General features: G+C 45.7%; 1 protein-coding gene across 4 annotated transcripts in view; it reads right to left on the reverse strand.

Annotated features, from left to right (window-relative positions):
* Nedd4l (NEDD4 like E3 ubiquitin protein ligase) overlaps positions 1-15936 on the reverse strand; it is a 319440-nt gene that overhangs the window by 173553 nt on the left and 129951 nt on the right. The window contains exon 1 of one of the 4 annotated variants that reach the window (XM_040741709.1): positions 14590-14740. The exons of the other annotated variants lie outside the window; for them this stretch is intronic. The gene's annotated coding sequence lies outside the window, so the exon portion shown is untranslated. Of the gene's footprint in view, positions 1-14589; positions 14741-15936 lie in introns of those variants that run through there. 4 annotated transcript variants of the gene reach the window in all.

Below are 15936 nucleotides of genomic sequence, written 5' to 3' on the forward strand. Positions count from 1 at the left end.
TCAGCCAGCTTCCTGTCAAGCACACATCTCCTTTGATATGTCAGTAATACAAATGATGGCAACGACAAGAGTCCCTAGTCATTAAACACCACAGTTTCAATGGAGGGACATACTGACTATAATGTATTAGCCTTTTAATTACTCACAAATCTATTGGTTAATAAGGCATCGTAAATGTAGCAATGGGGACAAAGTAATGGCTCAACAGTTAAGAGCACTTAACTCCTCTTGCAGAGGACCCAGGTTTCATTCCTAGTGTTGTGGTTCATTTAAAAACAAAGCAAAACTTCAAAGTGTGTCAATATTTTATTGTTTGACAATTTCACAGATGCATATAACACATTTTTATAAAGCCCACAGGAGTAAATTTTTATAAAATCCACCACCTATCGCTCCCTCCCACTTCCTATCCTCTCTACCACTGTTCCAGGTTCATTCGCTTCGCTTTTTTGTTTGTGTTTCAAAGCCTACCAAATCCATCTAGTGTGCCTATGTGTGCACTGATGTAGTATAACCATCTACTGGACAATACCTAGGTAACCTCTCAGGGACTGCATCCCTGAAGAAAACTGACCTCTCCCCCACCCACCCAAGCAGCCACCAACTGACAACAGCTCCTCAGCCAGGGGTGGGACTTCATGAGCCCCTCCCTTACCCACGCTGGGCACACCAAGATATTAGGTTAAATTTATGCTGACTCTAGAAGTAAGCTGGGAGCCTTTCTGTGTTTCGCTATGTCTCCCGGGAGTATAAGCAATGCCCAAACTTTACGTTCTTTAAAGCTTAGCTAAAATAGCTTACATATATATCCATGCAGCCTGTCTACTGTTCTCCATGGCAATTCTCAGCTGCCCTAGCTATCTCAGTCTGTGGAAACTGGTCTGTCCAGCTTTACCTTTGTTCTTGGATCAGTTTCGATCGTTGGTATTTTACTAATGAATCAGCCCTATGTTTTTAAGTGTGTTTGCTGGGGTTGTGTAAATTCTGCTACCCACCCACCATGCACCCCGTTCCGTCTCTCTTCCTACTGCCTAATTCTTTTTGTTTGTTTGTTTTCTGAGAAAGGATCTTGCTTTACAGCCCAGACTGACCTGAAATGCAGGGTACCCGCCCCCACACCTTTCTTACTGTTTTGAAGGGCTTTGTGGGAAATAAGAAACAGCACTTGCTCATAATCCATGCAGGGCCCTACGTGCCTGACAAGGGCTCTGGAGTTGTACTTTTCTCCTGGCAGGATTCATCAAGTGTGTGTGTACACAGCGGGAGGGGTGGCAGTGTTTACACTGTTATTTCTAGGGTAAAAGGAATGTATTAAGCCCCTTGGGTTGCCAGTCTTAGGCAGAACCAGCCGCTGTGTTCTAAGCCACGGAGGGGCTCTGTGCCTGGCTGGTATCAACAGCACTGCTATTCTCCCACAATGCTGTTCTCAGTACTCACTCACTTGGTCACCATGCTGGGCCCCTACTATGGATTCCTGTCTTCCATCCTTAGGAATGATGGGAGTTTGCAATTTGTCCTTTTGACTAGCCAGCTGCCAGACTTAGTTAAGCTTTCAGGGTTTTGTTTTGTTCCTATTTTAACCTTCACCTTTATCTGTTAACTTCTCCGTCCTTGTTTTGTTTTGTCAATTTTCTATTTGGTTCACTTCCCAAATTCTTTTTTTTTTTTTTTTTTTTTTTTTTTTTGGTTTTTCGAGACAGGGTTTCTCTGTAGCTTTGGAGGCTGTCCTGGAACTCACTTTGTAGACCAGGCTGGCCTTGAACTCACAGAGATCCGCCTGCCTCTACCTCCCGAGTGCTGGGATTAAAGGCGTGCGCCACCACCGACCGGCTCACTTCCCAAATTCTTACAAACTCCACTCCTTAAAGTGACTGTGTACCCCCAACCTTTCATACTAAAAAGCAGCTTCCCTGGCCTAGATGATATATAAGAATTTTTTTTCAAAGAACAGGAAGAAACATTACCATACATGGAAACAAACATTTTAAGAGTCTCCAGCCCCAGCTGCCCTAGAACTCCTTATGTAGCTAAGGAGCCTTGAACTTGTGACCCTCCTGCCTGTACAACCTGAGGGCTGGAATTGCAGGTCCACATATCACACAAGGTTTCTATCAGTTTTAAGAGCCGCAGTGCAATTAAGTACGGCATGAGCACAGAGCTGCCACTCTCAGAGCGGAGCAATGGCAAGCCAATGGAAGGACAGCAATGACAAGAAGAGGTGCTGCCTCCGCTCCTGACACGCTCAGTTACTATTGCTGTGATATACCATGACCGAAAGGAATTGGGAGGAAAGGGTTTACTTCACTCACAGTTCCGTACAACAATTCATTATCAAAAGCAGTGAGGCCAGGGACTCACTCAGGGCAGAGACCATGGAGGGGTGCTGCTTACTGACAGCCTGCTTTGTTATAGACCCCAAGACCACCAGCTCCAGGATGGCACCACCCATATGGGCTGGGCCCTCCCCATCAATCACTAAGAAAATGCCCTGCAGGCATGTGTCTGCAGCCCAATCTTCTGGACGCATTTTCTCACTTCAGGCTCCCTCCTCTAGGCTGACTCTAGCTTGTATCAAGCAGACATAAAACCAGCCGGCACACAGGCCAAATCTAAGTAAAATCACCATCTCCCTCTCACACCATGTAGCTGTTAGTCTGCTTTTATAGTCTAGAAACAGTGGTTGTGTTCGTGGGCAAGTCTAAAAACTAGCCTATGCTGGTGGTGCAGGCCGTTCTCTGCAGCAACAGAGGCAGAAGCAGGCGGAGCACTGTGGAGTTCAAAGTCAGTCTGTTCTACACAACTAGTTCCAGGTCAGCCAGGGTTAAATAGCGATACCTGTCATAAGTAAGCAATAACTACCAACCATCCAACAAACAAACACAGCAAAATGACTACCAACAAATCCTGCAGTAGAATGTATTTCTGCCTGGTCTTTAAACTTCAACCTGTCTCAAGAAACAAAACAACAGCAAACAAAACAAAACAACAACAACAAAACTGCAACTTGAAGGACTGAGGACATAGCACAGTGCTACAAAGTTGGGGGCATCCATAGTGTCCTGGGTTCAATCCCCACCACCATTAAAAAAGAAATCGCTTGTACCTGTGATCCTAAATTAAGCCAGTCTGGCCTCTGAATGGACAAAGACCTGCATGGGTCCACCGTGTAAGCTTACGGGAGCGGCAGTTATGGCATATGCTGGTAACTCAGGGGAGGGAAAGAATGGACTTTTCTGAAGCCACCATGCTCCAGGGTTCAGCCAATGCACAGTAGGAGATGAGATCTCACCTCAGTTTGCCGTGGCAAGTCACAGAAATGGATGCTGAAGAGACTAAGGTCGATGTAGCCCAGGGTGGTGTGGGAGGCTCTGACCTACTTAAGAGGCCATCTAAGACCAGAAGCCACCCTGCTGCCATTCCCTTAACCCTCACTACGGGGACTTTAGAGGTGTTAAAGGTCCCAACCTGGCTGGCGGCATTGAAAATGACCTTCGGATAGAACCACATTCATCTATGCTCTACTAACTCAGAATTATGTTATGATCTGGGAAGAGTTCGGTCCGACTCATGCTTCCATTTTTAGACCCTGTGACAAGAGACTGAGAAGGAGGCTCAGTCTCCTTAGGAGAATACATAGAGGCTCTGACTCATGACAACAATTAACAGGCTAATAATTTATCTGAGCGTTAGAGCCAGTGTCTCTGTCTGGGGTGCTAGCCAGTCCTTATGAGGGCCAGAACCCCAAGGAAAATTTAGGATCCCCTATACTTAATTCTTTCCCTTTGTTCCTGAACACTTTCCCCAGCAGTTCCCATAATAAAAATGTTTCTATGGTAACAGAAAGTCTTCCTGGTGGCCACCACCTAGTGTTCCTCAGGGTCTCCTGAACCTCTGAGGAAACAATCTCTTTCCTTCAGGCCCGATGCACTTGAGGGGGAAAAGAGTCACAGCTCTCTACCTCATGGGAACAGCAACAACTGAGCCACACCCTGTTCATGCAATCCATAGGGGGGGGGGCGTCACCAGCCAGAGGCTAGGCACTAGTCCCCACATGAGGGTGCAGAGGCAAGCTTCAGGGTGACAGAGTCCCCAGAACATCATTGCAGGAGGGGCGAGGGTGCTGCTGCCACCAAGTCCAGAAATACCACAAAGGTAGAATAGGACTCAGGGGTTCTGTGCCATCAAATCTCTTAGAATCCACTGGCTGGCTCTTCCTCAGACTGACAACCCAGATACCTTAATGCATGGCTAATGCACTGACAACAGTAACAGACTGTAAACAACTCCAACCCCATGCATATATATATATATATATATATATATATATATATATATATAGAGAGAGAGAGAGAGAGAGAGAGAGAGAGAGACAGAGAGAGACAGAGAGAGAGACAGAGAGAGACTGGAACAACTCCCATCCTATGTATATGTACAAAGACTGAACAACTCCCATGCCGAGTATATACACAAAGACTGGACCCTATTTACAGAGAGCAAAAGTCATCTCTGACACTGCCTGAACTCTGAGCAAACGCCCTTCTCCATTTTTCACAAAACTTGTATACGAGGCACCTAGTTAAGCGCTGGTTCCTTCCCCTAGATGTATGCTGCTTTCCATCTGCGAAAGATTGTTAGGACAATGTGTTTTCCAAAGTTCACTGGCCATCAATCAGCTCCGTGTTCTGGTACAGAAACTGCCTGTTTATGCTCGCTCTACCCTACAGATCTCTCATCTTACCTGTGAAGTACTTTCTCATCAGGTTCTAGTCTGACTACCGCCATTCTTAGCAAACAACTATGTGCTAAAGCTTATAAAAGAGAAAGTTGGGGATGGGGTGTCAAGAAGCTTGCATACAGGATGGGTAGGAGGATGAAGTGCCCAGGGACAATGCCATGTTTCTGTCACAATATTGCTGGCACCTATCATGTGCCCTTTAGAGGTAGAAATGTCATTGGTTCCTGCTTGCACATTTGTGCTGTAGTATTTGCCAAATGGGGTCAAGGAGTAACATGCCACCATGCCTGCTTCAAATGGTCACACACTCAACATGTCCCATCTGGAGAGGACACTGTCAGTTTCGTACACACCCATCCTTGACCTCTTCTGTGGTCCTTTATTTTGTGTGTGTAATGCTTCTCCCATCTAGCTTCAACTCTAAGATCGCATCCCTGGGCACTTCAGGCAGTGTGGCTGTCCTCCACGGTTTTGTTTATGAGGCCAGGAGGGAGCAGCCCAGTGTAAACAGCGCTGCAAATGTAAAATGAGAGACTGGCTGCTTCTAGCTGAGAAACTTGGTGTAATCTTCAAGCAGACTTCGTTCGGCTGGACCAAGCCATGCTCAAATCAGTGCAGAGCACCCCTCATAGAGAAGAGTGTCATGAGTATACAGAGGACAGAAAGGAACTGAGGAAGCCTTCACACAGGAGCTTGCACCCCAAAGGAGACTCACGGGGTGTAAGAAGACATCCTCACACAGAGGGTGGAGAGGGACCAGGACAGGAGGACCCTGGGGCATGGACGCGTCGCAAAGGAAACAGGACGCACAACCGAGGCCAAGAGCGGGCAGTTGAGCTTATCAAGAGCAGAGGGGGCAGAAAAAAAGGAGGAAAGCAATAGTGCTAAGACAGAACACTTTTAGAATATTCTACCTGCATAAAGGGAAGGCTGGAAATTCCTTCTGGAGGTGGGTGGGTCTCGATCAATTCTCTTAACGCAAAGTCTTCAACTAATGACTAACGGATAGCCCTGAAATTTCAAGATTCTGCCTCCTACGTGCATTCTATTCTTATTCTACACCAATTAATCATCTCATTTCCCTCTCCCAATGGACACACTCCAGTCTCTCTGTCTCCTCCACCCCTCTCTTCCCACATCCCTCTAGATGAAATAACCGAAGCTCCCTAGGATTACAAAACAAATTTTCAAATATTATTACCAGAAACACCTCCTCTAAATATAGCCTCCATAATGTTGACAAAGGGCAAATATTTTTGCCAGGTGACCCTATTTACCTTCCACAATCTCTGTTACCTCTTAGCCAGTTGTGATCAGGACTCATTGACAGTGTTATCCAGGCTTGACTGTTCAGGATCCTACCCACCCACAACTGTCCAAGTACAAGGAGTCTGATGATCACAGAACCACAGTAGTTTGTTAGAAATTAGAGACTGATGCTATAAACAGCAGACAGCATAGCTTGTCATAGTAAAGAGGTATAGCATCTACAGCTGATTCTATATTTCCATGACCAATCTTAGAATACCTTGTAGTTTTTGATAGAATAGTTAATCATTTTAACTCTCAGTCGACTGATTTTCTTTAAAACACACACACACACACACACACACACACACACACACACATTTTTTTGTTCATGTGTGCCTGTCTGTGTGGATAACCATGAAGGAAAGAAGAAGGTGTTGGATCCCCTGAAGCCAGGTGCAACAGGTTGTGAGCTGGGGGACCTGGGTCCTTGGGCCCAACCCCCTCCTCTGAAAGATCATTGCATGCTCTTAAGTGCTGAGCAGTGGTTCCGCCCCTCAGCCCAGCCTCCTCCATGAAGCTGCTCACAGTCCACTGGGTATTTATTTGCATCTGATTTACATTCCACTCCATCTCTGGTAGGATGCAGAGTCCTCTTTTGCTTGCCTTTTGTTCTTAGCCTTTCCCCTCCCCTTCATTGCACTCTATCTAATTTAAGAGTCGGGAAGCTTGCTTTTTATCTCACAAACCATGTGACTTCTCCTTTAGAACTTTCCCACAGTATATTCTGGATCCCCAACTTTCTACATGTGACACCCTCCCCCTTCAATGAAGACAAAGACATCTTACATAATGTATGTCTCAGGCTAGGAAGGATATGGAAGCTCTATACCTACTTTTAAAAAGACTGACTAAAGCTCAAACACAAGCAATTCTCCTATGTCACAGCCTGTGTCACCAGTAGACACAAATATCTGTTAAAGCAACAAGAACCACATTCGGCTGTCTAAATGTGTGCTGATTTGGTCGGCATTATCTGGTGAAACTCCTCCTTGTGAAAATGTCAAGGTGCCCATTAGAATGGAAGCATCATGAAATCAAAAAAATGACTTTTATCCTTTTGCATTGTACATAACCAACTTGCTTATCGGCAAAGTCAGCCTATAAGCTAAGCAAGCCAATCACCCTTAGCCTGTAAAGTGGAAAGCAGGCAGCTGCATGGCAAAGACAGTCCTGAAGACAGCTACTCTTGGTGCTTGTCCAAGGCTGAACTTCACTTAGGTCACTGTGTCAATGTCTTTCCACCGTGGACCACTGGAAGGGGCTTCACTTGCATCAGGCTGACAAGATTGACACAAATCTTAGAGCTGAGGAACGTCTTTGTATCCTGAATAAGTCACATAGTTACATAGCTGTTATTTTTCAAATGTTTAGGGTCTGATTCACTAGTCTTCCCAGACAGTCTGGCAAGACTGGGTTTATCGCAGAGATGACGACTAAATGGAGAACTTACTTTAATTATATAAAAAGTAAAAAGAATTTACAGAATGTTTTTAATCAGCCATAGTTATTTTAGCATTTACTAATTTGGGTGCAGTCAGCGTAGCATAAGGAAAAAGATCATCTGTTTCTTAGTATTAAAAGTTGTCTCTTTGAAAACAAAAGCAACCCTACCCTTATTTGTGTACTTTATCGCCATTAGCCGTTGGTGCACTAAAACATTACAGTCACCACTACATTTGTCAATTTAGATTATTGCCACCTTCTGAAATTGAAACTCAGAGACTAGAAATAGTAAATCCAACAAGACATGATTTTTATTATGATAACAGTTTCATTACTTGAATCACTTCAACTGCCAAGTCTGTTTATGCATGACTTAAGGAGTGCTTTACAATCAAGTTCTTATTTAAGTGCATATGGAAGCCCCAAAACATCAGTTATTAGCATGTCAGTGCTCATTCATGTACAGACATGCACCTCATGGTGCCTATACAGCAAAGCTGTAAACTAACAGTGCTCACATATCTATACAAGCAATGATGAGGCTACCAGGTTCCTTCAGTGTTCATGGAGTGTCGGCTCACAGGAAGGTTCTCAAAGCCTACATGTTATACTAAACCAAAGAATTAACATACAATCTGTGTACAACCTCCATAGAGCTTATGCCATATCTAGATAACTCATTATACTTAATGTCATGCCAGTGATATAGGAAACAGTCTTCCTATGTTACTGAGGGGAGGGTGACAAGGAAGAAGGTTCTAGATATGTTTGGTATCCTGCAGTTTTTTTCACTTACAGATTTTTCAGATTTCCACAGAACCTCTGATTGCTTTTAGCTGTGAATCTGGAACCACACATACGGATTCTATGAGGAATGTATATAGTAAAGAAAGCTAGGACACTTGTCAAACAAGAGGAAGGTGGGGCTTCCAGGATGGCTAGAGAGGACAAGTTGTTCTGAAGGTTGGTAGGCAACACTATCTGGAAAAAGACCTCACAGCAACAAGGTGGTTCCAGGGGCCGTCTGAGTGGCACACAGACAGCCAGGGTGGAGGGTGGATCAGGGGAAGTGAGAATCCATATGTTGAAAAAAGGAGCTTGTACTGTCCCTGGTGACTAACCACACCTGGTTCCCCTCCTGAAGGTGGCATCAGACTGGGGCTTCCTCAAACTCACCTTCATGTAGGAGGGTCCTTGGAATCCACATACTTAGCATACTCCAACGCCACAAGTCTTGGGCATGGCCTGATACTTGCCAGTCTAATGAGCTCTGTACTGTGACTGCTCCATGGACTGCACTTTGAACAGTACGTCCCTAGACTGGAATCTAGCCAAGACAAGCAGAGCAAGAAAGAGGATAGAAAGAATACACCTGCTGTGGTGGGGGAGGGGAGCAGTGGGGTATGTGTGAAAGGCAGGGTCAGGAGACGCGTGCTGAAGATGTCCTGACATTTTCTGGATCTCATGTGTGTCATGTGTGTAAGGGCAAGCCCCCTCTAGTTTTTTAAGTGTGAGGCAGGTGCCAGGTTTTCTGGGCAGAGCGCTGCCTCTTCTGTGGGCACTACAGAGTGAGGCAGAGCTTAATACAGCTCTGGGCAGACTATTTCTCTCCAAGATGAGAGGGAGTGTTACTAAATCCCAGTAGAATACCAGAATAACACCTCTTAAGGCTGCTTAATACAGAACACCAGCCATACCTGGGAATAGCTGGGTCTACTAGAAGGGGGCTGGTATACTTTTATACCATCCATATGACAAAAGGGAGCAGGCTTTGGTAAAAAGAAAAGGAAATGCTGGATGGACGCTCACTGTTGAGAATCAATCCCCCTTTCAAAGAGACAGGGTTTCTCTGTGAAGCCCAAGCTGTTCGGAAACTTGCTCTGTAGACAAGGCTGGTCTCAAACTCAGAGATCCACCTGCCTCTGCCTCCCGAGTGTTGGGATTAACGGCATGTGCCACCTCTACCTGGCTGAGAGTCAGTTCTTTACAAAGTCAGCCTTGATCGACAGTGACAGGCCTCTCCAATACATCCGAAGCTACCAGTGTGGGAAGCAGGTCAGTCCCCACATGAAGGAGATCTATCAGTGTCGAATCTAAGTCTCAGATTTGCTCAGTCAGGCCCAGTTTGATCAGGTCACCAAATATCTTCTTTGGGCCTGAAATTTACCAAAGGCTTCTCAGGGTACAGGTGGGCACACAGAAGTACTTCCATCATTATCCCATTCCCAGAGCCAGTTTAATTAAAGAGTCAAGAAGCATATGCATAAAAAATTAATCTTGAAGATTTCTAAGAGCAGGCGGCATGACAATACAAGGTGTCAGAAATGAGCACATGATTAACTGAAAAGTGAATTAATTAACAGGCAAAGTTGCCCTAGGAACTGAAAGAAGGGAGAAGAACACATCAGGTGAGATTAGAAAAGGAAAGTTAACCTTTCTGAGCTGGTTCCTTCACCTCCGAAGGGAGCGTGTTAGACTGATTAGCACGAAGATCTCGGGGTCTATTTCTAGAACTGCACAATTCCTTTTCAGGTCAGCCTCGGGCTCACAGTGAGGGCCACAGATGTGTGCATGCCCTATCTCCATCCAGTCAGAGAGAAGCCCAGGCTGATCTAGAGACACAGGCCCACAGCCAGACTTCCTCCTACTTGCTGTTTCTCTCTGGGAAGGTCCCCTCCCCTCTCCAAACAGCAGAATCTGTAGCTCAGGGGTAGAGCACTTGGCCAGAAGCTGTAGAGCCCTCATTTTCAACCCAAGTCTGATTCCCTGAACTCCACAAATAAAAAGTATCAGGTAACTATTAACTTAATAGTTACTAACTATCAGGCTATGTTAAAATAAGGCACTCTATCCATAATTTGAACTTGAAAGACACTTTAAAAATTATACATTTATCTGTTTGTTTATTGGCTGGATTTTTTGGGGGGGGAGGTTGGTTGCCACAGCAACCATGTGGCGTAAGGTCTCTCCTGTCACATCATGTTGCCGGGGTGCAACTCTAGTTATTAGGCTTGGCAGCAAGTAACCTTACCCAAAGCCATTGATCTCCCTGGCCCTGCTGAAGATATTTATTACCCTAAATCTGTATGGATGACAGCACTTTTAATTTGTTAAATATGCCCAATTGAAACACACAGAGAGAGAGAGAGAGAGAGAGAGAGAGAGAGAGAGAGAGAGAGAGAGAGAGAGAGAGAGAGAGAGAGAGAGAGAGAGAGAATGTGTTTTACTCCTTGTGATCAGACCACCCAAACATATTCTTTCAAGCCAAATTCTTAAGATACTCTGGGCTGGGTTGGATACATGCTGCAGGTGCCTCCTCCACAAATGCAAACATTAGAACAGCAAGAAGGCCCACCCCACAGGTGCCCACCCACCTCCCACCATCCCCTTCCCCCCAAAATTGTGGCAATCAAAGAGAGCCCCCTGAAACCACCACATGCTGGGGAAGGGGACAGAAGTGCCACTACTTGAAAACCACTTTAAGCGATGAACGCTAAGTATACATATCCTAGTTCAATGTGAATGAAATGGCTATTTTTAAAATCCCAGCTGGGAAAAACACGTCAGTGCATAGAGCCCTTGCTATGCAAGCATAGTACTGGAGTGTGGATCCACAAAACTGAAGAAATGCCAGGTGAGTATTGCACAACTGGAATCTCCCCTCTCCTACAAGAGGGGAGAACGGGAGAGAAAAATCCCCAGAAACCAGTAGATCAGCTGGCCTGTTGCACACAACAACGAACAAGAGCAAATGATTCAAACAAGGGATAAGGAGACAGCTGGCACCTGAGGCTGGCCTCTGGCTTCCACATGTGTGTTGTCACACATGAATGTACATGCACCCATGTACCCTGCCCCCCAAGTCAAATTAATTAAAAAGCCCTTTATGAGAGTAAACAAGCCAGTGTTTATAAAAGTCACTAAAGAAGAACAAAGATGCAAAGTCAATGTTCTGCCCTCAGTTGTAATGAATTATGAAGCTTTCTTGTTTTTGTTTGTTTTGAAACAATCTCTCATATAGCCAGTGAACTTGAACTTGTTTTTCAGCCAAGGATGACCATGAACTCTGAATAGTTCAGCTTCTGCCCCCACTAGTAAAGGGACTCTAGGCATGTACCACTATACCCATTGGAACTGACACCTTAAAAAGAAAAAGCATGCAACACATACAATTTATAATTCGGTTAAAAATCGTATTTAATCCTACCCATCCCATGATTCTAGAATAAACATCCGAGTCCTAGCTGGCAGCCAATCCAGCCTGTGTGAGGCAGAACTTGATCAGGAAAGAGGCCAGAAGGGCTCATGACCGACCCACCCACACCCTCCCTCAGAGGACCACAAAGTCCAAGGATCATTTTGCCACCCACAATTAATGCTGGTCCCATGTTCTAAACCACAATTAGAGGTAGGGGAAAGATGCTTTTGGACAGGATGCATAAAATAAAGGTCTTATGTAAATGTCCTCAGATTTTGTATCTGCCTTTATGCTACTGAGAAAAGGTTAGAGAGAAGTACTTCAGCATTCGATGGGGAACTGTGAACACATTCCCAAGACAAACCTGAGACACCGCAGGTTATAGGGTCTTTTATTTAAAACAAAACCTACCTTTAGTGGATAGCTTTAGATGGAGTCTTGTCTCTGTTCCAATAGAAGCTATTTTTAACCTTATTTTAGGCATCACTGTGAACATACAGAATCATCAGTGTTGTCAGATGATAGCACTGCTGTGTGTTCTCCTTGCCCTACAAGTTCAAAGGCCATCTAGACAGCTCTGCCATTTACTGAGAATGTCAATCAAAGATGAGCAGGAGCTGATGGCTGCCAAGGTGTTAGAGGGAGACCTGGGCAGTTACTGCAGGCAGATGGGAGACACAATCACCCAACACCATCATGATCGGCCGCTACCCTGCCACCTCCCAGGCAGCGCCTGTGGGCCTCAGGGCCCCTGAGCTATGTGTGAGTCCTCTGGTGGGGAGCCTGTAGCTGCCGCCTTCTCTAGCATCTGCAGTTCCACCTCATCTGGAAGAGCACAGAAAACTGGATCTTCCCAGCTCTCACAGGTGGGCAGGTGGCTGGCAGGGAAGAAATCCCCAGAGGAGGGCATGCAATTCCACTTGAGCAGTCCCAACCAGGTTAGAGCCATTTACCCCAGAGATCATTAACCAGGTGCTCACTCGGGCCTCTTGGCACGCAGTGGGAGTTTGCAAGTTGAAAGAATGTTACCAAACACACAGTTTGAGTCACTGCAGGAAAGGGACACATCAGTGTCCAGGCATGGGCAGAAACAAATGAGGTCACCCTGGGCTGGGGGGAGAGGGGACACTGCTTCCTTTTGGAGCTGCCAGGGTCTATTTGTCCTCCTGTCCCTTGTGTGGCACGGGTATTACCACACATGCAAAGGAGCCTTCAGGGCAGACATTATACACACCTAAGGAGTGCCAGGTTTTTCTCACCAATTTCCACATCTCAATTTCAAATGTCCTTTTTGATGGTTGCTTCGGCTCTACAGTCTCTTGTTATCCACAAAAAGAACGGCAAGTCTCTATAGCTATCAAACTGTCTGCTTGCCCCATGTCTGAAGACCTGATGCCACATAATTTGCAAGGAAAACTAAAATCACCATGAAGCAAAAAACAGGTACAATTTCACACATTACAAAGGCCCATGGTTTTGAAGATTCCTGACCAGTGTTTTGTTTTCTGACGAGTTTCAAGATCTCCCCACAAGGTTAACTTCCTCCTTCCTCACCCACGAAACGCAGAGAACACACATCTTGTCCTGGCCTTTGTATGGCCTGTGTATGATGCCCAAGAACTCCTTACTGGTTATGGGTATATCTCCCAAATGCATCCTTGCCCTGCTGCTCCATTCAGCATAACATTAGCCCATTTTTCTCACATTATATATTTTCCATACAACACTTTTTTTTTTTTTTTTGGTTTTTCGAGACAGGGTTTCTCTGTGGCTTTGGAGGCTGTCCTGGAACCATACAACACTTTTTGTGACTAAGGCTCTGAGAGGGAGAGAGGGAGAGGGAGAGGGAGAGGGAGAGGGAGAGGGAGAGGGAGAGGGAGAGAGAGAGAGAGAGAGAGAGAGAGAGAGAGAGAGAGAGAGAGAGAGAGAGAGAGAGAGAGAGAGAGAGAATATGTACCCACACTGTTCCTGATATTACAAGTGATCTCATGGAAAGACAGCTTACTCCAGGAAATTCTTTTTTTTTTTTTTACCCTAAATGGCATTTATGTAAGTCGTCTTTAACTTAGAATAAGGAAAATATAAAATATCCATTGCCCTTTCTCTTAAGGGGGATAACAGTTTCTATTCTGAAGCCTGAGAAATATGAGCAAAGACAGTGAGGAAGGATTGTGTCATCAGGCACCTCACTTTCCAGTTTTAAAACTTCCTGCCAGGATGCCCATATCCATATAAGAGCAAAATGATAAAATCTATGAACGTCTGAAAGCTAAAGCTAGGAACCATATGACTTATCCCCTAGTGTTCCCTGTAAAGGTCTGAAACAAGTCGTGACCAAGAAGTAAATCCAGGATCAAGAGCACACCTGTCCCATGGCAACCCAGATGAACGCATGGGCTATGCTTTAAACTGAAAACAAACACATAATGAAGAGAAAGACCTGTCCTTATTTCAACCTAGAATTTTGTACCAAACTTCTGAACTCCGTGTGACAGATCCTCTCACTGTGTCTATTTCAGACATTTCAGGAAAGCAGCAATGACAAATGCAGTCATGTATTCACGGGGAGGGCACCGGGGAATTGCCTCGTTTTCAGTGCCGTGCAATGGAAAGAAGTTCCAGGCAAAAGGACAGAGGTGAAACACATAAGGAATGATTCTTTTCTTTTTCTAATGGTATACCTTTTGATACAGGTATCAAGGCATGCTAAGAATATCCAATGAGAGAGAGAGAGAGAGAGAGAGAGAGAGAGAGAGAGAGAGAGAGAGAGAGAGAGAGAGAGAGAGAGAATAAGTTCAAAGCCTCCTCTAAATTCTAGCACATGATTTAAAAGCTCATGAACCCACAACATGGGAACGTTCTGCACAGACCAAGACGGAGAAAGAGCCTTTGCTGCACTTACCAGATTCCAGGCAGGAAAACCTTCAAAAGGGAGAGGAAGAGCAAGGCTGGTCTAGATGCAGATGGCTGGTCTGTTTCCCCTAACAACAGCAAGAATGGAAGAGGAATCCTGGTCTCTCCAGTTCCCTACAGGCAATCAACAGCCTGGAGCGGGCGGGCGGGCGGGAGGAGCAAGGTGCTGGGAGGGGAGGGCTCTGCAGCTACTGCCCAGGTAGGGTTGGCTGCTTGTAGCTTTCCACCACTCTGAAGCTGTGCTGAGCTAGCTGTGCTGATAGCTGTCAGGACTGGAAGCTGCTGCCGATGCCTGCCTGTCTCAAACCAGGAGCAAATTCAAATGTGGGGAATACAGAAACAGCTCAGCTCAGAAGCAGCCTAGCCAGTGACTACAGGGGGTACTTGGTGGATTCCAGAGACACAGAGAACAACTCAAGCCCTACCTATAATGCTGCCCGCAGCCAAACTGCACCTCAAAAGTCGACAGCCAAGTTTCGAGAATTGGGCAGTCTACCCCAGGTGACCTGGAACATCAGTCTCTGGGCCATTTTGTAATGCCCCTGTTAGAATGAATGACACAGTGTTTTCTAAGTGTTCACAGCAATGTCAGGAAGAATACATAAAGGGACAGGGACACCAATCCAGAGTGTTTCCTAATGTCCACACATAAGGAAACAAGACTACCCCTGCAGACACTTCTCATCATTCTCATAAAGAGGAAATGAGCCTTCATTCTTATCAGCGAAAACTAGATGTCTTTTTAGCTTAAGTGACACTGAGCACATTTCTGAACCACAGTGATCCTGTCCTTCCTGCCCTGTGCTGAGAACCAGGAGATCCCTGTGTTGTTGAGAACAACACTCTGACATCAAGACACTGCTGACCCTCTCCACATTCCCTCACCCTTCAGTACTGAGCTGCTGTCTCCCTCAGCCTGGTTACTTCCTTCCCCTTCCCTCAGTGTGGAAGCTGACTCAAGAGGCACAGCGTGGGCTGGCAGAACTCGTGTCTAGCAGGTGTGAGGCCCTGGCTTCATCCTCAGCACTGTTAACTGAACAATCCACACCACAGCGCACATTTATTAACAAAGATGCCTCTCCTTTCACCGGTGTCTCCAATAGGCTGGGGACACCACTTCTGAATTCAGTTTTAAATTCAGCGGTCAAAGAGAGAAAGAGCCCATAACCCCTCAGCCTTGCCTGGGATACTAAGAAGTAGCCCAGGATAGATGGGGGCCTCTGCCCAAGGCTCAGTGTAAATCCCCACTTCAAAACCAGGCACATGCTCCATTTTAAGGGCAAGGATGCAGAGAGGCAGAGCTGAGGGCAGAGCTAGGGGTCTTTCCCTTTGAGAG

This window comes from Mesocricetus auratus, unplaced genomic scaffold (genome assembly GCF_017639785.1).
Source record: "Mesocricetus auratus isolate SY011 unplaced genomic scaffold, BCM_Maur_2.0 Super-Scaffold_6730, whole genome shotgun sequence".
NCBI classification, from domain to species: domain Eukaryota; kingdom Metazoa; phylum Chordata; class Mammalia; order Rodentia; family Cricetidae; genus Mesocricetus; species Mesocricetus auratus.